Source organism: Theropithecus gelada, chromosome 5 (genome assembly GCF_003255815.1).
Source record: "Theropithecus gelada isolate Dixy chromosome 5, Tgel_1.0, whole genome shotgun sequence".
Lineage (NCBI taxonomy): Eukaryota > Metazoa > Chordata > Mammalia > Primates > Cercopithecidae > Theropithecus > Theropithecus gelada.
Window position 1 is genome coordinate 24,356,369 of NC_037672.1, and position 11,602 is coordinate 24,367,970.

At 48.6% G+C, this 11,602-nt stretch overlaps 1 pseudogene across 1 annotated transcript; it reads left to right on the top strand.

Moving 5' to 3' along the window:
* The first annotated feature begins 9,277 nt into the window (after positions 1-9,277).
* LOC112625118 lies at positions 9,278-11,070 on the top strand (annotated as a pseudogene). Its single transcript, XR_003119530.1, has one exon. The product of XR_003119530.1 is annotated as an inositol-3-phosphate synthase 1-like (transcript).
* Positions 11,071-11,602: the final 532 nt, after the last annotated feature.

An 11,602-nucleotide genomic window follows, 5' to 3' on the forward strand; every position in this document is an offset into this window, starting at 1 on the left:
CCCTCCCTCCCTCCCTCCCTCCCTTCCTTCCTTCCTTCCTTTTTTTTGATGAAGTTTTGCTCTTGTTGCCCAAGCTGGAGTGCAAAATGGCGCAGTCTCGGCTCACTGCAACCTCCACCTCCCGAGTTCAAGCAATTCTCCTGCCTCAGCCTCCTGAGTAGCCAGGATTATGGACACACGCCTCCACACTTGGCTAATTTTTTGTATTTTTAGTAGAAATGGAGTTTCACCATGTTAGTCAGGATGGTCTCAAACTCCTGGCCTCAGGTGATCCAGCCACCTTGGCCTCCCAAACTGCTGGGATTACATGTGTGAACCACTGCACCTGGCCCTCATTTCATCTTTAAATTGAGTCTCTGAGGCAGTGGTGACTGACACCATTGTTCAGAAGAAGACACTAAAAATTGGAGAATTTAAGCACCCTGCCCAAATCTCATGGCTCAGAAGCTCAGAAGTGAGTTAGGTTTCCAACATGGAGCTAACCTGGCTCCCACACCTGCCACCATTTATCTCTCCAGGAACTAGCATGATTCCTCATCTCCTAAAGTCACTTAACTTATTCTTTGTGCTTTTGATGTGTTTGTTTCTGGACAGATTGCCTGAAAGGGTCTTTTCAGTGGAAAGGTCCTGAAGTGAAGATGGAGAATGGGTGACAAAGCTGTCACATGCCTTCCTTCTCATGAACTCTTGAGAAGCAATCTTTTTCCTCAGCTTTTTCTTCTGCCTTCTTCCTTGGCTTCTGAATTTCCTGGGGTGGCCCCAGTTTCCAGCCAGTGGAGAGCTGGGCTTGGTTGCCCCATTCCATAGCATGCCCACCCTCTTCCCCTTTCTCATTTGCTTGTGACAGGGAGAAAGAACGGAGTGTGGGTGAACCCTCTGAATTATCTGATTGTGCTGTGGACAGGCCAGGCCAGGCTTGGCTTGACTGGCTTGACCTGCTCTCCTGTTTCCTTTTCTGTCCCCCACTTTTTCTTTTTTTAGATTAGGTCTTACTCCACCACCAAGGCGGGAGTGCAGTGGCACAATCACAGCTCACTGCCGCCTCCACCTCGCGGGCTCAACTGATCCTTCCACCTCATCCTCTGAGTAGCTGGGACTACAGGCACACATCAGCATGCCTGGTTAATTTTAAAAAAATTTTTTTGTAGAGGTGGGATCTTACTGTGTTGCGCAGGCTGCTCTTGAACTCCTGGGCTCAAGTGATCCTTCCACCTTGGCCTGCCAAACTACTGGAATTACAGGTGTGAGTTACCGCGCCCAGCCTTCTGACTGAAGGATGTAGACTGTCCTGTGTTTCTGTGAGAAGGGCAGTCACTGTTATTTAGGATGTTCTGGAAAGGGTGACTGCTTGTCAGTCCCTCTCAGAGCCCCTTGAGCATCTGAATCAGAGTCAGCAAACTCTGTCCATCTCCTCTGCCATTATCCCTTTCTCTCCCCCATCAACTCCTGTGCCTTCTTACTCCTAGTTTCCAAGTCTCCAAGGTCAAGTTCAACTTCCTAAAGCACAGATTTTATCACATTTTTCTTTTGCTAAAGAACCTGTAAGAGTCCGCCAGTGAATTTTCAAAATAAGGTTCATGGATGTTACATTGGGGTCCAGGAAGTGTTAGACATTCTATTTGTTCTTAATCCAAAAGTTAAGAAAGAAACAGCTTGGGTACTAGATAGCTGGTATATTGATTGTCACTAGTGCCCCACTTGGCCCATCTGTCAGACAGTTTCCTGAGTCATGGTGTGTGTTAGAAATATCATAATGCAGAGGGCCAGACAGGAGGGGTGTATTCTCATCCACTCCCTTTCAGTCTATTGCCAAGTGTCGCAATTTCCATGAGTCTAGCTCCATGAATTCCTACGGCCTCAGGATATGGCGGAGAAAAGATTCTTAGAAATGAAACATGCATGATTCTTTGCATATAATCATGCAAGTCCGTTCTAAAGTGTCTGTGGAGATTTTCCTTTCCCTATATGGAAACAAAGGCATGACATTTCTGGCAGTTCTTGGTAATAAAAAGCCTTGTTGTCCTTTTCAGTCATATCTCTGTCTTCAGACCTCTGGTCTAGGAAGGGGAGTAGTAGTGGTCAGCTTGTCTCTTTAAACCTCTCTTCCCTTGGAGCTAGAAGTAGGAGAAAGGAAGAGAGGTAAGGGATAGAGAGTTCTTATTTGGCTGGTACTTGAATAATCTGACCCCATGCTTTCTAGACCTGGGAGGTTTGTGGAGCTGACTCTCTCTCATGGGCATTTCTATGGATTTTCTGGAGACTCCCTTGCTAGGGCTGTTCAACAGCAACTCCACAGTGGCAGGCAGTGTTTTTCTTGCCTCTGGCTGCTCCTGACATAGCCTCAGTTTCTACCTCCAATGGTTCACATCACAGCCTCTTACCACCAGGGTTCTCTCTGGCTGTAGGCCGCCATCTTGGGAGGATCTCTTCTAAAATGACCCAGGCCATATTCTTACCACAAGCTCATGTCTGGTCCTTGCGTTAGAGGGAACTTCAGCCACTTCTGACCCACCATTGGAGGGGAGGAGTGAAGAGACTTCCCAGATGTTCAGCCATAGGGAGTGAGGCTGGTCCATGGAGGCCCAGCTACAGGTGCCCTGAGCTCTATGCAAGGTCAGGTGAAGGTTCTCTCGCTGGGTTGAGGTTAGGAGGGCACTCCCCTCCCAACTCTCTCTCGGTGCACCAAGTGCTATGGGCTACATTGTCACTGTGTATGTTGTGGGCACCACATTGATTCTGCTTCCTGGGTTCAAATCCTACCTCTGCCTCACTAGCAGTGTGAACTCGCGCAAATTTTTGAAAGTCCCCATTCCTCATCTGTAAAATAGGGGAATGTTAATGCCTACCCAGTATGGCTGTGATAAGCTCAGTATATTTCTAATACTTGGAACAGTACCTGGTACTATATGTATATGTGTATGTGTATGTGTGTGTGTTTGTGTGTGTGTATTAGCTATTATTTTCACAAAATCAGGACCTTTAGAGTAGAATTTTATAGTTCTTTCTAATGAGATGGTGGCCTCTCTGCAAGGGATACTTGTTTCCATTTATAGTGGTAATGCACTGTTCATTTCAAAAATTCCTAATTTATGTTTTAAAAAGTAAGTTGAATTAAATAAAACTATGAATTAGACAAAAGTGTTGGAAGGCATGGCAAGCATTGTGATGGTGGCATACAAATGACTGATCTTTAGAGGTACAAGTCTAGTAGCTCTTGAGTTCATAATGGCACTCTAAGAAGAACCAGTATTCTTCCTTATCCAGAAACCTTCATGGAATGAATAGTTTTTTTTTTGTTGTTCGAGATGGAGTCTCGTTTTGTTGCCCAAACTGGACTGCAGTGGCGTGATCTCAGCTCACTGCAGCCTCTGCCTCCCGGGTTCAAGCGATTCTCCTGCCTCAGCCTTCTGAGTAGCTGGGACTACAGGTGTGTGCCATCATGCCCGGCTAATTTTTGTATTTTCAGTAGATAAGGGATTTCACCATGTTGGCCAGGATGATTTCAATCTCTTGATTGATCCTCGGGATCCACCCGCCTCAACCTCCCAAAGTGCTGGGATTACAGGCGTGAGGCACCGCGCCCGGCCAACATAGTTTAATTTTATCTCAACTTGGCAATATTCTCCAAACATTGTTTTTATTTGCTTATTTTCTTCTGAACACCTTCTTCAATAAGCCAAATGAAAAAACAAAAACAAAACCAACAGCACTGAACAACTTGAACATGAAACCCCAATATGTATTTACTTAAAATGTGAAAATTATATTTACGTATGACAGACAGAATAGAGTAGTAGTTATGAATGTAAGCTTTCCAGCCAGACCATGGAGTTCAAATCCCAGTTCTGCCACCCGTCTACTATATGATCTTAGAGGGATAGCTTGACCTTTCGGTGCCTGGAAAGTAGAATTAATAATACCTACCTCATAGAGTTGTTGTAGGGGTTCAATGAAATGATATATGTAAGCTATTAGAATGTTGCCTGACATAGAATAAAAACTCATTGACATTACCTATTATGATGATTACTGTGCAGCAAAATAGGTACCTTATAAAATACTTTAAAATTATAAATGTAAGATTAAGATAGGCGGTAATCCCAGTACTTTGGGGGGCCGAGACAGGTGTATCACTTGAGGCCAGGAGTTCAAGACCTGCCTGGCCAACATGGTGAAACCCCATCTTTACCAAAAAATACAAAAAAAATTAGCCGGGCATGGTGGCGTGTGCCTGTTATCCCAGCTACTCGGGAGACTAAGGCAGGAGAATCGCTTGAACCCGGGAGGTGGGTTCAAGTGAGCCAAGATCGCACCACTGCACTCCAGCCTGTGTGACAGAGTAAGACCCTGTCTCAAAACAAACAAACAAACAAAAAACAAAAAAAGCACGAATGAACGAACAAAAAGAGATTAATGTTACAGAGGTTCTGTTATGTCCCTTCACCCTCATGAATTGTCTTGTGATGTCTGGGGTGTATACACCCCCGCTTTGGAAACTGCTGGCTTAAGCAATGATAGGAACATACTGTGTCCCCGGGTATTTTGATTTTTGAGATGCTCTGTAAAGCTTGGAGGACTGTGGGTGGGCGGATTCTTCCATGCTTGGATTATGCACACTCTCATTTCTGCACAAACCTCTTGGCTTCTCTGCTTGTAAACAGTAATCAAATAGGGTTGAATGTGGGGCCGGGAGTCGCAGGCTCCTTGCCAGTCCTACCCAGTCATTCCTAAGTATGGAGGCTGCATGGGCTCTGCCTCTTGCCTTGCATCTGCCACCCTGTGCTTAAGCAACTCCCACAAAGCTTAACTCCTGGAGACAGTGGTCGGTGGGGACAGCTGCATGTCAGTCTGTGCTGTGAAACCAGCCATCCTTGCAACCAAATGTGACAGCTGCAGATTAAAGCAGAATTACCTAAAGATAGGTTTGTAGGACACACACTGGCCGAGTCCCCTGCTGCCAGCAGCTGCTTTTCTTGACATGGGGCCAACCCAGAAACTTTGCGGGATACCCTCAGATGCTCCAGCAGCTCTAGAGAGGTGGTGATGGCCTTGGAACTGCTGAGAGCAGCTGGTTTCATCAGGGATGGCTGAACGTCTGGATCAACAGTGAAACCTCTGACTCTTTGCCAGGGAGCGGGCTGGTGGGCGCTGCGTCAACAGCCGTGACTAGTAAACCCAGCGGGAACCAGGTCTAATTACAGTAGAGCTACAGAAATTGCCCCCACATTCCAGCTGCTTTAAGTCAGATAATTTTAGGGTTGAGAAAGACCCTAGAGATCACCTAATAGATCCCAAACCTAGTTGCTTACAGCATCAATGAGAAGCCTTAAAATTCTTATAGTGAATTAGCTCAGTCATATAAAACAGTGGAGGGGCTGAGTCACCACATCATCCTATGTTCCACTTAGCTGAAGAAATGGAGGCCGGGCGCAGTGGCTCCCACCTGTAATCCCAGCCCTTCGGGAGGCTGAGACAGGCGAATCACTTGAGGTCAGGAGTTCAGGACCAGCCTGGCCAACATGGTAAGACCCCATCTCTACTAAAAATACAAAAGTTAGCGGGGCCTGGTGGTATGTAATCCCAGCTATTCAGGAGACTGAGGCAGGAGAATCACTTGAACCTGGGGGGCAGAGGTTGCAGTCAGCCGAGATGGCACCACTGAACTCCAGTCTGGGTGACAGAGTGAGACCCCATCTCAAAAAAAAAAAAAAAAAGTTTCCCAAGCATTCCCAGTGACCCAGTGATGAGCCGGGATTGGTGAATAACCGCTCTCACAGGGGCTTGCCTGAGTGGACTAAGCACCCATGTTGAAGTTAAAAAATCTGACATCCCATCCTGATGGTGCTACCTCCCACCTGTATGACACCTGGCAAGGGGCATATTCCCCAAAACCTTAATTTCTTCACTGTAAAAAGGGGATAAGGACAATAAACTCCCTTTCAAGCTTATGCATGTATATGAAGCTCTAAAACACTACACAGACATAGGACTCAAGGGCTCATGCCAAGGGCTCATGCAGCCTAGGGGTGGTCACCTCCAGTGACAGGAGGCTCATTACTTTGAGAGACAGCACCCCCCTCCTTTTTTTTGAAAGCTCTGATGGACAAAAGGTCCTGCCTTATTCTGAGTAGAAATCTGTTCTCTGTCATTTTCTCCTATTGGATTTAATTCCAACCCTCAGGGAACCACAGAATAAACTTAATCCTTAATTTGCAGACCAGTCTTTTGAATAATTGAAGATAATATAGCCTTTTGGCTTTCCTTCCCTATCTCAATTTTAGGCTTCTCCACACACTGTACTGAGAAAGTCCCTTTATGAATAAGCAATATTCCCAGAAATTACCATAGGCATGGCTCCATTTCAGCAAACTAGAGAGGCTGTGTTCCTGGATTAGTGATTCAGGAAAATCCATTTAGCATCTAGTTAATTAAATCCCCCAGTCACATCAAATCAAATTGTTAAAGTAATCACCTGTGCTATGGGATCTACTTATTAAAGTATTTGCTTAGTAAATGTATAACATCTATGCAACCCTTTTATGTGCCAGGCACTGCTCAGTGATTTGCATACACTCAGTTCTTATGATAAACCCTGAAAGGTAACCACTGCTATTATTTCCATTTTACAAATGAGGAAACTGAGGCTCAGAGAGGTTCAGAAGGTGCCCAAGATGATGCAGCCAGTAAGTGACACAGTGGGGTTTGGACTCAGGTCTGGTTGACTCTAAAGCCTACGTGGGCCTGGCACAGTGGCTCATGCCTGTAATCCTAGCACTTTGAGAGGGCCAAGGTGGGAGGATCACTTGAGCCTAGGAGGTTGAGGCTGCAGTTAGCCCTAATCATGCCAGCTTGGGTGACAGAGTGAGACCCTGTCAAAAAAACAAGGTCGGGTGTGGTGGCTCGCACCTGTAATCCCAGCACTTTGGGAGGCTGAGGCGGGAGGATGGGTTGAGCCCAGGAGTTTGAGATCAGCCTGGGCAACATGGTGAAACCCCATCTCTACAAAAAAATACAAAAACTTAGCCAGGGGTGGTGGTGTGTGCCTTTGGTCCCAGCTACTCAGGAGGCGAAGGTGGGAGGACTGCCTGAGCCCAGGAGGTAGAGGCTGCAGTGAGCCAAGATCACAACACTGCGCTCCAGCCTGGGTGACAGAGCAAGACCCTGTCTCAAAAACAAAACAAAGTAAAGCCCATGTACTCAGGACTGTGGCAATAGCCTCCTGAGGTAGAAATTCTAAAACAAATGAACCTAGAATTCCAAAATACTCTCTTAACTGGAACTAAATCAAACTATTTCATTTGAAATTATTTGATAAGAAGCAGCTGGCCATTTTACTTTCAAGAATAGAGTTATTTTGTTGTTTTTTTTTTTGTTTTTTGTTTTTTAGATGGAGTCTCACTTTGTCACCCAGGCTGGAGTGCAGTGGTGCAATCTCAGCTCACTGCAACCTCCGCCTCCTGAGTTATAGCAATTCTCCTGCCTCAGCCTCTTGAGTAGCTGGGATTACAGGCGCCCACCACCACGCCCAGCTAATTTTTGTATTTTTAGTAGAGACAGGGTTTCACCATATTGGCCAGGCTGGTCTTGCACTCCTGACCCCCAGGTGATTCGCCCACTTTGGCCTCCCAAAGTGCTGGGTTTACAGGTGTGAGCCACCATGCCCAGCTGTTTTGTTTTGTTAAGAAAAATGTACATAACATGGAAATGTACAGATCTGAAATGTACAGATTTGGTGAGTTCTGGCAAACATAGAAATCTGTCTTAAATTCCAATCAAGATAAAATAGGTTCATCGCTACAGAAAATTTTCTCATGCCCCGCCTAGCCAGTTCCCAGCCCTGGAGGTGACTGCCCACTGTTCTGATTTCTGATACGAAGATTGATTTTTGCCTGTCCTTGGCATGTCATGGGTGGACTCACGTAGTGCACACTCTTTTGTGCCTGGTTTCTTTTGCTCAACATGTTTTGAGCCTGTCTCCTTGTGTGTGCATCAGCTTTTCCTCTTTTTCACGGCTGAGTACTACTGCATTATATGAATATACATATTCTCCATTCCTCTTTTTTTTTTTTTGAGACGGAGTCTCGCTCTGTCGCCCAGGCTGGAGTGCAGTGGTCGGATCTCAGCTCACTGCAAGCTCCGCCTCCCGGGTTTATGCCATTCTCCTGCCTCAGCCTCCGGAGTAGCTGGGACTACAGGCGCCTGCCACCTCGCCCGGCTAGTTTTTTGTATTTTTTAGTAGAGAAGGGGTTTCACCGTGTTCGCCAGGATGGTCTTGATCTCCTGACCTCGTGATCCGCCCGTCTCGGTCTCCCAAAGTGCTGGGATTACAGGCTTGAGCCACCGCGCCCGGCCCTCCATTCCTCTTATAACAGGTTTTAACACTTTGATACATCACATAGATGTAATAATATGTAAAACACTCATTTATTCATTAGGCAAATGTCTTTCCAGAGCTTTCTCTATGCAAGGTACTATTGGAGGTGCTAGGAGACTTTGGTGAAAAAAAAACGAAGCCTCTGCTCTCACAGGGCTTCTCTCTATAGCAGGAGAGAAGAACAATATAGAAGAAATTGAAGGAATGAACAAGGCAGTAGTGGGAAGTGCTATGAACATAATAAATCTGAGTGAAGGTGCCAGAGTGGCTTGTGGCTTGTAAGGACGTTGGGTTTTCCTTTTTTTTTTTTTTTTTTTTGAGACAGGGTCTCACTGTCACCCAAGTTGGAGTGCAATGGTGCGGTCTCAGCATTGCAGCCTCAACCTCCTACCTCAGCCTCCTAACTGGGACTACAGGCACCACGCCCAGCTAATTGTTATTTTTGTAAAGACAGGGTCTCACTATGTTGCCCAGGCTGGTCTCAGGTCTTCTTTAGAAGTCACGCAGGCCCACGTGAGGGACCTGGAAGAGAACCAGGGTTGTAAAAACAGTGGTACTTGAACAGTTTCACAACTTACGAAACGCCCTGGCATTGACTCATTCACCATTATTACCCTCTCTTCATTTTTTTAGATGAGAAAACTAAGGCATAGAAAGATTAGCAACTTGTCCCAGGACAAGTGTCAAGTCCAGGTCTTGAACCCAGGCAACATAGTGCTGTGGTTACCACACATGCTTTGGAATCAGACAGGGCCAAGTTCGAAGTCCTCTTTCACCTGGATGTCCTTGGGCATGTCACACTCTGAGTCTCCGTTTTCTCATGCATCACATGAAGGGGATACAGTCTAACTCACAGGGTTGTTAAAACTGAAAGATAATCTTAGGTAAAGAATTTAGCGCGCTGTCCACCGCCGCTGCCTGAGCCGACTCCGCGCCCACCGCCGCCGCCGTCCAATTCTTGGTCCAGAGCCCGGACGTGGTCTGTGGCCCCGAGGCCATCGAGGCTCACTACGAGTACCGCGTCAGCAGCGAGGGCGGCGTCCTCAAGGTGCACCTCAAGTCCACGAGCTTCACTTTCCAGAACGCCTGGCCGGCAGGTGCCCAGGCTAGGGGTCATGCTTGTCAGCTGAGGTGGGAACAACGGCTCGACGCTCACCGCTGCGGTGCTGGCCAACCTACTGCGTCTGTCCTGGCCCACAAGCAGGGGTCGCAAGGAGGCCAACTACTACGGTTCGCTGTCTCAGGCGGGCACCGTGAGCCCGGGCCTGGACGCCAAGGGTCAGGAGGTGTTCGCGCCCTTCCGCGGCTGCTGCCCATGGTGGCAACCAACGACCTCGTGTTCGATGGCTGGGACATCTCGTCGCTGAACCTGGCAGAGGCGATGCGGCTCGCGAAGGTCCGCACTGGGGACTGCAGAAGCAACCGTGGCCGCACATGGAAGCCCTGCAGCCCCGGCCTTCGGTATACATCCCAGAGTTCATCGCGGCCAACCGGAGCGCGCGCGCGCGGACCGCCTCATCCCGGGCACGCGCGCGCAGCGGCTGGAGCAGATCCGCAGAGACGTTCGAGACTTCCGGTCTAGCTCAGGGCTGGACAAAGTCATCGCGCTGTGAAACGGCGAACACAGAGTGCTTCTTTCTGTGAGGTGGTCCCAGGTCTCAACGACACGGCCGAGAACCTGCTGCGCACCATCGAGCTTGGCCTGGAGATGTCGCCCTCCACGCTCTTTGCCGTGGCCAGCATCCTGGAGGGCTGTGCCTTCCTCCCCACAGAAAACCCTGGTGCCCGGAGCCCTTAAGCTCGCGTGGCAGCGCCGGGCTATGTGGGCGGAGATGACTTCAAGTCAGGCCAGACCAAAGTCAAGTCCGTGCTCGTGGACTTTCTCATTGGCTCCGGCCTCAAGACCAAGTCGACTGTGAATTATAACCACCTGCGGAAGAAAGACCAGCAGAACCTGTCGGCAGCATCGCGGTTCCCTCTGAGGAGGTGTCCAAGAGCAACGTGGTGGACGACATGGTGCAAGGACACCCAGTGCTCTACGCGCCCGGCTAGGAGCCTGACCACTGCGTGGTCATCAAGTACATGCCGTATGCGGGCGACCCCAAGTGTGCGCTGGATGAGTCTACCTTGGAGCTGATACTGGGCGGAACCAACACGCTGTTGCTCCACAACATGTGCGAGGACTTGCTGCTGGCCGCCCCTGTCATGCTGGACCTGGCGCTGCTGACCGAGCCGTGCCACTGCGTGAGCTTCTGCACTGATGACAACATCGAGCCACAGACCTTCCACCCCATGCTGTCCCTGCTTAGCTTCCTCTTCAAGGCGCCGCTGGTGCTGCCGGGCAGCCGGGTGGTCAATGCACTTTTCCGCCAGTGCAGCTGCATTGAGAACATCGTCAGGGCCTGTGTGGGGCTCCCGCCACAGAACCACGTGGTCCAGGAGCACACGATGGAACTCCCGGTGCCTGGCCTCAAGCGAGTCGGACCCGTGGCTGCCACCTGCCCTGTGTCAAACAAGAAAGGACCGGGACCCGCTGCCACCAATGGCTGCACCGGTGATACCAATGGACACCCACAAGTGGAGGAACCCCAGATGCACACCACCTGAGGCCCTGGTCACACAACTTCCCGGCCTTTCCCCGCCTGCACCCCAGGACCCAACCTTTCCAGGCGCCCACAAAAACAATAAAGCCGGTGCCACTCTCAAAAAAAAAAAAAAAAAAAAAATTAGCTCTTCGCGGTTGGGTGCGGCGGCTCACGCCTGTAATCCCAGCACTTTGGGAGGCCAAGGCAGGCAGATCACTTGAGGTCAGCAGTTCGAGACCAGCCTGGCCAAAATGATGAAACCCCGTCTCTACTAAAAATACAAAAATTATCCGGGCATGGTGGCCCATGCCTGTAATCCCAGCTACTTAGGAGGCAGAGGCAGGAGAATCGCTTGAACCCCGGAGGTGGAGGTTGCAGTGAGCCGAGATCATGCCACTGCACTCCAGCCTGGGCAACAGAGCAAGACTCTGTCTCAAAAAAAAAAAAAAAAAAAAAATCTTTGTGCTCATGTTCATTAATTCATGCAACACATGTGAATTTATCATCTACCACTAGGTAGGGAGGATACGATGGGGAATAAGCAGACACAGCCCCATCTCATGCAGCTAATAGCCTGTCATTAGAATAAATTTGATAAAGAATGTAGATAAAGCACATGGAATGCCAACTTAACATAGTCTTG